General features: G+C 45.5%; 1 protein-coding gene across 2 annotated transcripts in view; it reads left to right on the top strand.

The window, feature by feature from the left end:
- Positions 1–1,956: 1,956 nt before the first annotated feature.
- CAPN1 (calpain 1) overlaps positions 1,957–10,554 on the top strand; it is a 60,215-nt gene continuing 51,617 nt past the window's right edge. For both annotated transcript variants that reach the window (XM_061606857.1, XM_061606856.1), the window contains exon 1: positions 1,957–2,114. The gene's annotated coding sequence lies outside the window, so the exon portion shown is untranslated. The remainder of the gene's footprint in view (positions 2,115–10,554) is intronic.

Below are 10,554 nucleotides of genomic sequence, written 5' to 3'. Positions count from 1 at the left end.
AATATATACATCAGGTGTGGGGAACCTTTTTCAGCCCTGGGGCTGCATTCACTTCTGGGCAACCTTCCCAGTGGTGGGTGGGGCCAGAGGCAAAAGTAGGTGGAGCAATAAATCCAAATATTACCTCTGTACAGAAGGCTAGCTTCTACAGACACGCCCTCTCCTCCATCCAGACAAGCGAGAGGCATTATCAGAGTTCAAGGATGCATTACAGCTAGGCAAAGCCTTCTCAGGATGCGAAGCAGGGCCAGTAAGGGGTGTGGCCTGGGGAGACTTCCAGGGGCCAAGCTAAGAGGCCTGGAGGGCCGCATTTGGCCCCCAGGCCTGATATCCGTCTTTGTACGTTCTTTTGATTGAAGAACTGAATTGCTATATTCAGCAAAGCGCAAACTTCAAAGGATAGATGAGTTCTGCTTTGCATATTGTTTTGGGAAGTGTGAATTGGGTAGGTCTGCATTGCAACCAGAACTGAATTTCTCTATGCCCACCCTACCCCTCCCTGGTTTCCTACAGTTTGGTGGGCTTACAGCAGTGAGATCACCCTCATTTTCTTCTGTTTATAGCTGACCAGATGCAAAGTAAGATAGGCTTCATTCCATACAACTATTAAAAGCAGGCAGTGCAGATCACCTAAGTTCTGTAAGGGAAGTATCTAAAGGGCTTTTTTTTCTATAAAAAAAGTGACTTCTAAACACACAGGATCTCTTATTCACACCCCCACACACATCCACTGGGGAAAGGCCACAGCTCAGGGTTAAAAGACCCCTGACATCTCCCAAGTAGAACTGAGGGAAAGCCTCCATCTGAAGACTTGGGAACCTGCTGCCAGTCAGTACAGCACTAATTGGACTGGCCTTCCTACCAAGACACCCGAGATGAAGTATATGCATCTCACACAAGCCCAGCCCTACCATGAGCCACACAGACCAGTGTCGCAGGTGATGGACTGAGAAGGGCAGCAGCCTGAGTGCCTGCTCCCTTGCCTCCCCGAGCTGTCCTTCTGGTCTATTTCAGGTTCATCTCCTGGTGCTGTTTCACTCCAGTTCCTGCTGTTGATAGCCAGTGCTTGGTGCCCCACTTTTGGGACACTTGCTCTTCTGACTTGAAGCAACAGCAGTCGCCGCATTTCATAACAGAAATGAGAGCGCAGCTGCTGCTGTCCATCAAGGCACTCCAGGGCTGCCAGCGCCAGATACTAGCTGGAGACCCTGACAGGGTGTGAAGACACCCACAGGTAGGGGTGGAACAAATCTGATTTTTGGTTCTCTCAAGCTTCTCATTTTTCCAGTCTTAAGTTTCTGCAGCAATTTACAATAAAAAAAAAACACTCATGAAAACTCTTCAGCATTCTAGTGCAAATTTCTCCAAATAAACACATTTTTATATGCAGTTTTGACTACTGTACACCTTTTTGCACGCAGTTTTCTTAATGTAATGCATTTTGATGTATTCATTTTTGTAAACGCTGTTTGGTTTGAGAACGGCATGGCAAAATTCAGATAAGTGCAAATTTTGAACCAAGGCTGTGTTTCACTTCTCAGTGTTTCGGAAAGTGTGAATTTGATAGATTTGCCTTGAAGTGCGAACTGAATTGAATCCCCCCCCCATTCCTACCCACAGCCTGAGGATGGGCTATGGGGGGGGGGAAGGCTTCCCCCAAGTCTTGTGATACCAGGGCTGGGAGCACACCACCATACACTGAAACCACAAGGCTTCCCCCAAAGAATCGCAGGCCACAGTTTGGGAATCCCTTCCACGAATAATCACCCCTCCCTTTACCGCTGAGCTGGGGAAAGACTTCTTGCCCCAATGTCTCCTGCTCGCCTCTTCACGCAGCCAGGCTCCCCTTTGCAGCGGCCTGCGCGCCTGCTTAATGGTCTTGCTGCCGCTGCCTCCTTGGCAAACGCCCATTTCACGGAAGGAGGAGTTTGGCAGGGAGGAGCCGCTGCGAATTGGCAGCAGTAGCGGGACGGGGAGGAGGAGAAGGAGGGGGCTGGTTATGCTGGTCTGCCTGCCTGGGTTTCCCCCCCCCCCCTCGTCTTTCCTTCCGCGTTTTGCAAAAGGTTGCCTTGACTTTTGCGGCGGTCCAGGCCGAGGCAACGATCTAGGCACAGGTAAAAAGAAAAAGAAAAACTTTGGGGCCGGGGGAGGTGGGATTTTAAGGTGGGGGGGCGGGAGAGAAGCGCTGGAGGGTTAGAAACAGCTGGGGGCAAAGAGAAGGGAGTTGCACTTTTTATTATTTAATAAAGCACGTCTGCCTATTACACAACATCCCCTAACCTCCTTGGGACGGAGTTTCCCAACCCAGGCGGATCAGCAGTCCTGTCTGCACAGTTTCCAGCTGGCCCTAGTTTTGGGGGGTGGTTGGGTAAGGAAACCGGAACCCCAGTTTAGTTCTCAGAAAGGGGGGAGGTGAATACGTTCAACACTCCCTACGAGAAGGGCTTCATCGGAGCCAAGACTCGGCTTTAGGAGACCCTTTTTGGCTGAGGTCCTGTGTGGCTTTAACAGTAGGGAAGGAACCACCTCTGAGTATGTCCACAGAGGTGATTTCTTTCCCTTGTCTGTTTGAAGCTACTACCACCGCCCTCCAAATATATGTAGAATTCCAGAGAACAGAGAGCAAATTAGTTGCACGTTGCTAACATGTGTTGAATAAGTGTGTGTGACTTGACCAAAGCATTCAGGGTTAGTTTGTTGCCTCCAGGACAAGACTCTGTAGGGACCCTGGTCTCTTGGTTGCATGCCTGAGCTAGGAAAACAACCCTGGAAAGAAGGAATCCCCTGACCGGCTAAAGACCACATTCCAAGTTCCTTTGTCTTAAAATGTTTTGGAAATAATGACTCTTATAAAAAAAACAACTAGTGCTAACGGCAAAAAAAGTCTTCTGCTGTACTCTTTACTTACCAAGTTTAGCTTGGGGATAGAGCCCATACTTTGCATGCAAGAAAGAGCTGGGCTCAGTTCCTGGCATCTTCAGTTAGGACTGGGAAAGACCCCTATCTGAAACCTTGGAGAGCTGCTGCTGGTCAGCGTAGAGGTGTAAGAGGTGGATCAATGCCAGTCAGTGTAGAGTGCAGAGAAGGCTGAGCTAAGAGGTGGATCAGTGGCTTGACTCTGTACACAACCATCTTCCATTTTCTTTCAAGAGCAAATCTGTTAGGAAGGTCGGTATTAATTCTCAATATAGAATTTGTTGTTGTTATGTGCCTTCATGAGAGCCAGTGTGGTGTAGTGGTTAGAGTGTTGGACTACGACCTGGGAGACCAGGGTTCGAATCCCCACAGCCATGGAGCTCACTGGGTGACCTTGGGCCAGTCACTGCCTCTCAGCCTCAGAGGGAGGCAATGGGAAACCCCCTCTGAATACCGCTTACCATGAAAACCCTATTCATAGGGTCGCCATAAGTCGGGATTGACTTGAAGGCAGTCCATTTCCATTTTTATGTGCCTTCAAGGCAGTTTCAACCTAAGGCGACCCTATGAATCATCAACCTCCAGTAGCATCTGTTACAAACCACCCTGTTCAGATCTTGTAAGTTCAGGTCTGTGGCTTCCTTTATGGAATCAATCCATCTCTTGTTTGGTCTTCCTCTTTTTCTACTTCCTTCTGTTTTCCCCAGCATTATTGTCTTTTCTAGTGAATCATGTCTTCTCATGATGTGTCCACAGTATGATAATCTCAGTTTCATCATTTTCGCTTCTAATGGTAGTTCTTTTGTAGCACTTTGATAAATGTGGAAGGCTAAAGTCTTCACTCTGTGCTGTTCTACTCCTTCTTGCTTATTGGGAACAACTGAAATGTTGTCAGAGCAAAGGGCGGGCAGGCGGGCAAGCAAACTGGTTGAGATGCTAACTGGCCAAACAATGGGGCAGAGATGGGGAACGAACCTGCGACCCTTCTCTAGATCTGTTTGGACTCCAACTCCCATCAGCCTCCCCACCCACCCCACAGCCAGCACAGCCAGTGGTAGGACTGGTGGGAGTTGGAGTCCAGCAATATCTGAAGAAGGGCCACAGTCACAACTGTGACAAAAGGAAGTACTTTCCATGCAGGGAATTCACTGGCAGAAGGATGTGGTAATGGCCACCAGGTTAGTTGGCTGGGAAAAAAGAGTATTACATAATTCTAGTTGAACTTCCAGTTTCAGAGGCAGTATCTCTGAATGTCAGTTGCTGTGAATCACAGGCGGGAAGAGTTGCTCTTGCCCTCTGGTCCTGCTTGCGGGCTTCCCAACAGGATGCTGGACTAGATAGGCCCCCTTTGGCCTGATCATTAACCAGGCTCTTCTGATGTTTCTTGTTGCTGGGTGGAGGCTTCTGAGAAGCATTTTTGGCCACTGTTAGAAACAGGATATTGGCTTAGAGGAGGACCTTTCATCTGATCCAGCTGGGCTGTTATGTTAATGGAGGAGAGGATCTTCAGTGACTGTTAGCCAATAACTTTTATATTTACAGTGGCTGGAGCATGAACCGTTCACTCTCCTCTAGGAAAGCCCAGTTCAGGGGGATCGTTTCTTAGCACCAGTGTCACAGCTCAGAGGCAGAGCTTCTGCTTTGCATGCAGAAGGTCCCTGCTTCACACCTTGACAGCCTTTGCCTGGTGGCAGTGTGCCCTTGAACTCTGATAGTGTTCAATTTTCTGTCATGTTGTTTAGGTTGTTTTTAACTGTTTTTAATTATGTGTTTTAAAATTGTTGTAACCCGCCCTGGGACCTTTGGGCTCATTGGCAACCACTCGTGGCGAGTTAGATTATCTTCCAAGATAATTTGGTTAGAAGACCCCTGTGCATGAATTTGTTTTACGTGGGGAGATTGGCGCACAACAATCAACATGCAATCTTGACAGAAAAAGGCTTTGATCCAATGGCATGGATACCAAGACAATTGGAAGTCTTTTATCAGCTGCAGCCTTCATCCACCTTCACAGCCATTGTAACATACACATTGTTATCCTCCACCTGTTCTGCCATTGAGGACATTCTTGGATTGTTCTTTGTCTGGTTCCTCTCCCTTGACCTTGCCGCCATGGGTGACCCTGCTGGGAGTACATGACTCCCGATGGCATCGCTCACAGGGTTCATTGGAACACACAAGCCCACTCACCACTACAAGGTGACAATCCATCAATCAGGTGACGATCCATGATGATGATGATGATGATGATGATAATGCCTCTTGTTTGCCCGGATAGAGAGAGGCGTGTGTGTATGTAGAAACCAGCCTCCTCAACAAGGTACAATTGACTTCTGTTGCTCCCCCCACTTTTACCTCTGGCCCTGCCCACCTCTGGCATGTGGTCCCTGGTATTTTGACCAAGAAAGAATGCAGCCATCTGGCTGAAATAGGTTCCCTACTCTTGATGTAGACAATTAGATAGGCCAATGGTCTGACTCAGTATTAGGAAGCTTCCTATGTCCCTGTGGCATCCCCACCAGAAGTTTTCCACAGAAAGAACTTTGGATTTGAAATCTATTCTTTAGCCCTTGCTGTGCTGCAACTCTACAAATTATATAATAATAATAACTACTACTACTACTACATAAATATTCTATCTTTCCCCCAAGGAACTCAAGGAGACATACAAACATTGTTCTCCACATCTCAATTTTTATCCTCGCAGCAACCCTGTTAGGCTGAAATAATCCTGCAGTTATTATTGGGGTTATTTGTTTTTTTCCTAGCCTGTGTTTCCATGCTAGCCAGGTAGGACAGGAAGTGCCTTGACTTTTGCAGCTGGCATGAAAACCATTCCCAAGCAAGCTGCTGAAGGAGGGGTGGATTGCTCCCTTGCTCTTCCACCAGCCAGCTATGCTTCAAGGCCAGACACAAGGGAGGCTGGTGAAGCTCCCTCCTCCACAGCTAGCATAGAAATGAAGTGGCTTTCCTTTCTTAGGCTGCAATCCAATACACACTTACCTGGAGTAAGTCCTGTTGAATCCAGTGGAGCTTACTTCTGAGTAGACATGTATTGGATTGCAGCCTTATTGTTACTTGAGAGAAGGGCCATGGCTCAGTGGTAGAGCATTGGCTTTGCATGCAGAAGGTCCCAGGTTCAATCCCTGATGGCATCTTTAGGCAGGTCTGGGAATATCCCCTGCTTGAAATCCTGGAGAATTGCTGCCAGTCAGTGTAGACAATACTCAGCTAGGTGGGTCCAGTGGCATGACTTGGTATAAGGTAGCTTCCTAATTAATACAGTCCTTTATTCAGACCTGCCTAGAATCGTATTTGGGGGATGGCCATAGCTCCGTGGAAGAATATTTATTTATTTTATTTATTTGTTTCATTTTTAAACCGCCCATAGCGAGTGGCTCTCTGGGCGGTGTACAAAAGATTAAAATACAAAATATCACAATAAAATCAACCTACCAACAGTAAACATAAACAGCAAACAAAAAAAGATTTAAAATTATAACATTAAACGCTTAAAATGCCTGGGAGCATAGCCAGGTCTTAACCTGGCGCCGAAAAGATAGAAGCGTCGGCGCCAGGCGTACTTCTTCGGGGAGGCTGTTCCACAGTTCGGGGGCCACTACAGAAAAGGCCCTAGATCTCCTTTCATGCAGAAGGTCACAGGTTCAATCCCTGGCTTATCCAGGTAGAGCCACTGCCAGTCAGTGCTGAACTAAATGAAACAAGGGTCGGACTCAGTGTAAGACAGCTTTGTATGTTCCTACCTAAATTCTGTATAAATACATAAGTAAGGTTAATTTAAAAAAACAGAAATGCAGTGGACTGGCAAAGGAGGGGTGGCCAGGTGGAAGAAGCAGACAGGGTTCCTGCTCCCTTCGTAGTGGTATTTCAGCTGATGGAGTTTGCATGACAGGCTACACCTGCCAAAATCCCCTCTTCTACAATACTGTAAAAAGGGCAAGTGCCCTGTTCTCTTTTGCACCTGGCAATTGTTCTTTGTAACAATCTATCCCTCTACCAGCCACAATTGCAAATACTGTATGTTCTCCCTCCGCTATCAGAAGCAATATTCCTCTGAATACCGGGTCTGGGAATTGCAAGTGAGGAGAGCTGCTGTCACATTCAGGTCCTGCATACAGGCTTTCTGGCATCTGGTTGGCTGCTAGGAGAACAGGATGCTGGACTAGATGGGCCTTTGACCTGATCCAGCAGGGCTCATGTTCTTATGCCAGCGCACTCACTACCTTGCATGGAGTCCTTTGTCCCTGATGACTGCCAGGCAAGTTATTAAATACCAGGCCAGTAACACTGATTGGATGGTTGCTCAAATGCAGTGTGTGATGCTTTTAGGTCCAAAGAAAATGGAATTTAAAATTGTAAATGACCGCACCATTCTTACCTTAACTGGATTACGAAGGGCGGTTCTAGACTGTTGCTGTTTTGCAGGTGGGTTCAAATCACACACTCTCAAATTCAGGTTGTACAATATTAAAGTTGTACAAAAATTGTACAATAAAGTTGTACAAAATTAAAGTTGATTTGGTGCCCTTGTGCAACAAACCAGCTTCCTTGCCCCAAACTGGACTTTTTGCGATAAGGAAAGTGATGGGCATATCCACTGGAAAGTGTGGGATAATAATTGCTTGGCACAACAAATGTATAACCTCCCCACAAACAAGTAAAAACAAATGCTCAGTAAATAGCTGGCATTGTCTCACCTCCCTGCAACCTTTGTGCAAATCAGTTAGGATAAACAGGTCCTCTGGAAGTGACCCAAAGGCAGCAAATGTGTTTATAAGGGCAGGGAGAGAAAAGCAGTGGAGGGCTCTTGGATGAGCTCTGTAGCGCAACTCGCCACGATGCCCCGGCGCCATCAAGTGTTCAATAACGTAGGGAGGCTTTAGCCTGAAGAATACTGTGCCTGCGAGCAATCAAAATAGCCACTTGCTTATATAGCAAGCAAGAAGTGCCTGCAGGCAAACAGGTGAAAAAACTCAATGAAAAGATGACCTCTGTGTGGCACCTGTGAAAATGGCAAATTCCAATCCCGGGAGTTGTTAGGAAGAGGGCTGAAAATATAAAATGGCCAATATCATGACACCAAATCTATGAAAACATACAAGTCTGCGGTGTGGTATGTATCAAAGGTTCCCAAACTGGTGTGAGAACTACTAGTGTGGTCTGTCAGCTTCATTCCACAGTGTGTCTGTGGATTTGTGGTTGAAGACGTGAGGTGGCACATGCATCCCATGAAGTATATTGATTTGTAATTGTGTTTTTGTTGCTTCTTTTTTTCTTATATTGTATTTTATGGTATTAAAATTTGAATTCTATGGAATTGCAATTGTTACAACATGCAGAAAAAAATCATTAAGTGGTCCACCAAGACCCTTAGCAATTTTCAAGTGGTCTGTGGGGTGAAAAAAGGTTAGGAACCACTGGTCTGTGTTGTTGTTGTAGTAGTAGTAGTAGTAGTAGTAGTAGTAAATTTCATTTATTACTTACCCTTCACCCTAAGATCACAGGGCAAGTCACAACAATTTAAAAGATTACTTTTTAAACCTTTTAAAACAAATAATAACAAGAATATGATGGGTCCTAAAAATATACATGTGAAGTGTTGAAGGCCAGGGTAAAGAGCTGTTTCTTCAGCATAGGAGGCCAACTCTACAGTGAAGGTGCCAGACGCACCTCTATGGGGAGGGAATTCCACAGCTTAGGAGCCACCACAGAAAAGGCCCTCTCCCAGGCTGTCACTCTCTGACCTTCTGAAGGTGGTGGAACTACCAAGAGGGCTCCCTCTGCTGATCTTAACACGTGCGTGGGTCAGAAGGGAATGAGGGCATTTGGAGTTTAGGTTGTTTAGGTCTTTAATGCTTTTTGGAATACACTATATAGTTTTAGTTGTGGAGCATGGGTGGGTGAGCTGATGGCCTCTGGATGTTGTTGGACTCTTATCAGACCCAGCCAGCATGACCAATGGTCCAGGATGGTGCGAGTTGTACATGCATGCAAAAGGTCCCAGGTTCAGTCTCTGGCATCTCCAGATAGAGCCAAGAAAGTCCCCAGTCTGAAATCCTGGAGAGCCACTGCCAGTCAGTGTACTGAGCTAGATGGACCAATGGGTCTGACCTGGTATAAGGCAGCTTCCTATGTACCTATGCGTAGAAGTGTGACACTCTTATGCAAACCTTGAAGGGATACAAGATAAGCGCATGAATAATAGCAGTGGGTGGTATCCAGTGCTAATCCTACTTAGAGTTGGCCCGTGGAAGTGGATAGACATGACTTGCTTGTGTTCATTAATTTCATTGAGTCTACTCTGAGTAGGACTTTGTTGAATACAACTCAGTATTTTGCCACTGGTGTAGCAAATCGCAAACGAACATGAATTTCACACCTGTAGTGGGAGAGAGAGAGTCTCGCTGTCAGATGAGAGATGTTTTGTTGTCAGGTTTTTGATGGGGAGGAAGAGAGAGGACTGTATCAACTCTCAAAGAGGGAAAAAGTACTGTAGACCCTGAACCACTTCTGAGCTGTTAGCAAGTGCGTTATAGCAGAGTACATTAAACCTGTTACCCCGAGAAAGAGCAGCAAATGTCCAAAATGTCTTGTGGTCATTTTATTGTGGGGCTGTTTGAATAAACACGTTGGCCTCTTTTCTTGAGTTTCTGCCATGGTTTCTTTCCTCCCCCCCCCCCCCCGGTTTCTGCTCACAGGTGACTGAGTGGGAGGAATTTGCAAGGAGTTGTATAGATGCTTAAGCTTTTTGTAAACTTACTAAACTTATCTAGTTTAGTCTTGAATTCTGACATTGGTTGCAGTGACTTACCAACAGTTAATAATCTTTTGTTTCTTTCCGGAATATCTTAACCACCAGCAGTTCAGCTGCAAACTTCTCTGTTTCTCTCTGTCTCCCCACCAACCCCAAGCACAATTTTATTCAGATCTTTTCATACTATACAGCTTTTCAATAAGAATATATATATATATTACAAAATTAATATAAATGCTTAAAAAGTTGGGGAAATTGCCCTAATATAGTAAACACATTCTACATCACATTATAAATTATTTTGCACCAATTCAATCAATATATATAAATGTATAAATATTAAATATTGAAGTTATAAGTTATAAGCTATTAGTAAATATTAAGTAAATATATATAGTTACCAAACCCCATTTGTGTCTAGGCAGGACATAAAGATAATTATCTTAACATTTTTATGAAAATAAAGTTTTATAAAAAAATATTTTTATAAAAATAGGGTTCTTTTGATTTTTATGAGGTCAAGGTGCAATTTTGCTGCTCCCTGGAGGACAGCAACCTTTAAAATCAGCAAAGGTGCTCTGCAGAAAGAACCCCCAAGGTGACGGACTACTAGCCATGATGGCTATGTGCTCCTTCTGAATACCATTTGCTGGGAATCACAAATGGGAAGAGTTGCTGTTGTATCTAGGTTCTGCTTTCCAGGGGCATCTTGCTGGCCATTGTGAGAACAGGATGCTGGACTAGATGGGCCTTCAGCCTGATCCATTAGGGCCCACGCAGCTCGGGACCCACTGAGCCAAAAGCATCCATTAGCCTTCATAGTGGCCTGTCATGTGTCTTCATACTCCACATGTGGCTGCAGT

The sequence above is a fragment of the Rhineura floridana genome, chromosome 22 (genome assembly GCF_030035675.1).
Source record: "Rhineura floridana isolate rRhiFlo1 chromosome 22, rRhiFlo1.hap2, whole genome shotgun sequence".
Taxonomy (NCBI): domain Eukaryota; kingdom Metazoa; phylum Chordata; class Lepidosauria; order Squamata; family Rhineuridae; genus Rhineura; species Rhineura floridana.
This window is presented reverse-complemented; position numbering and strand designations above follow the sequence as displayed.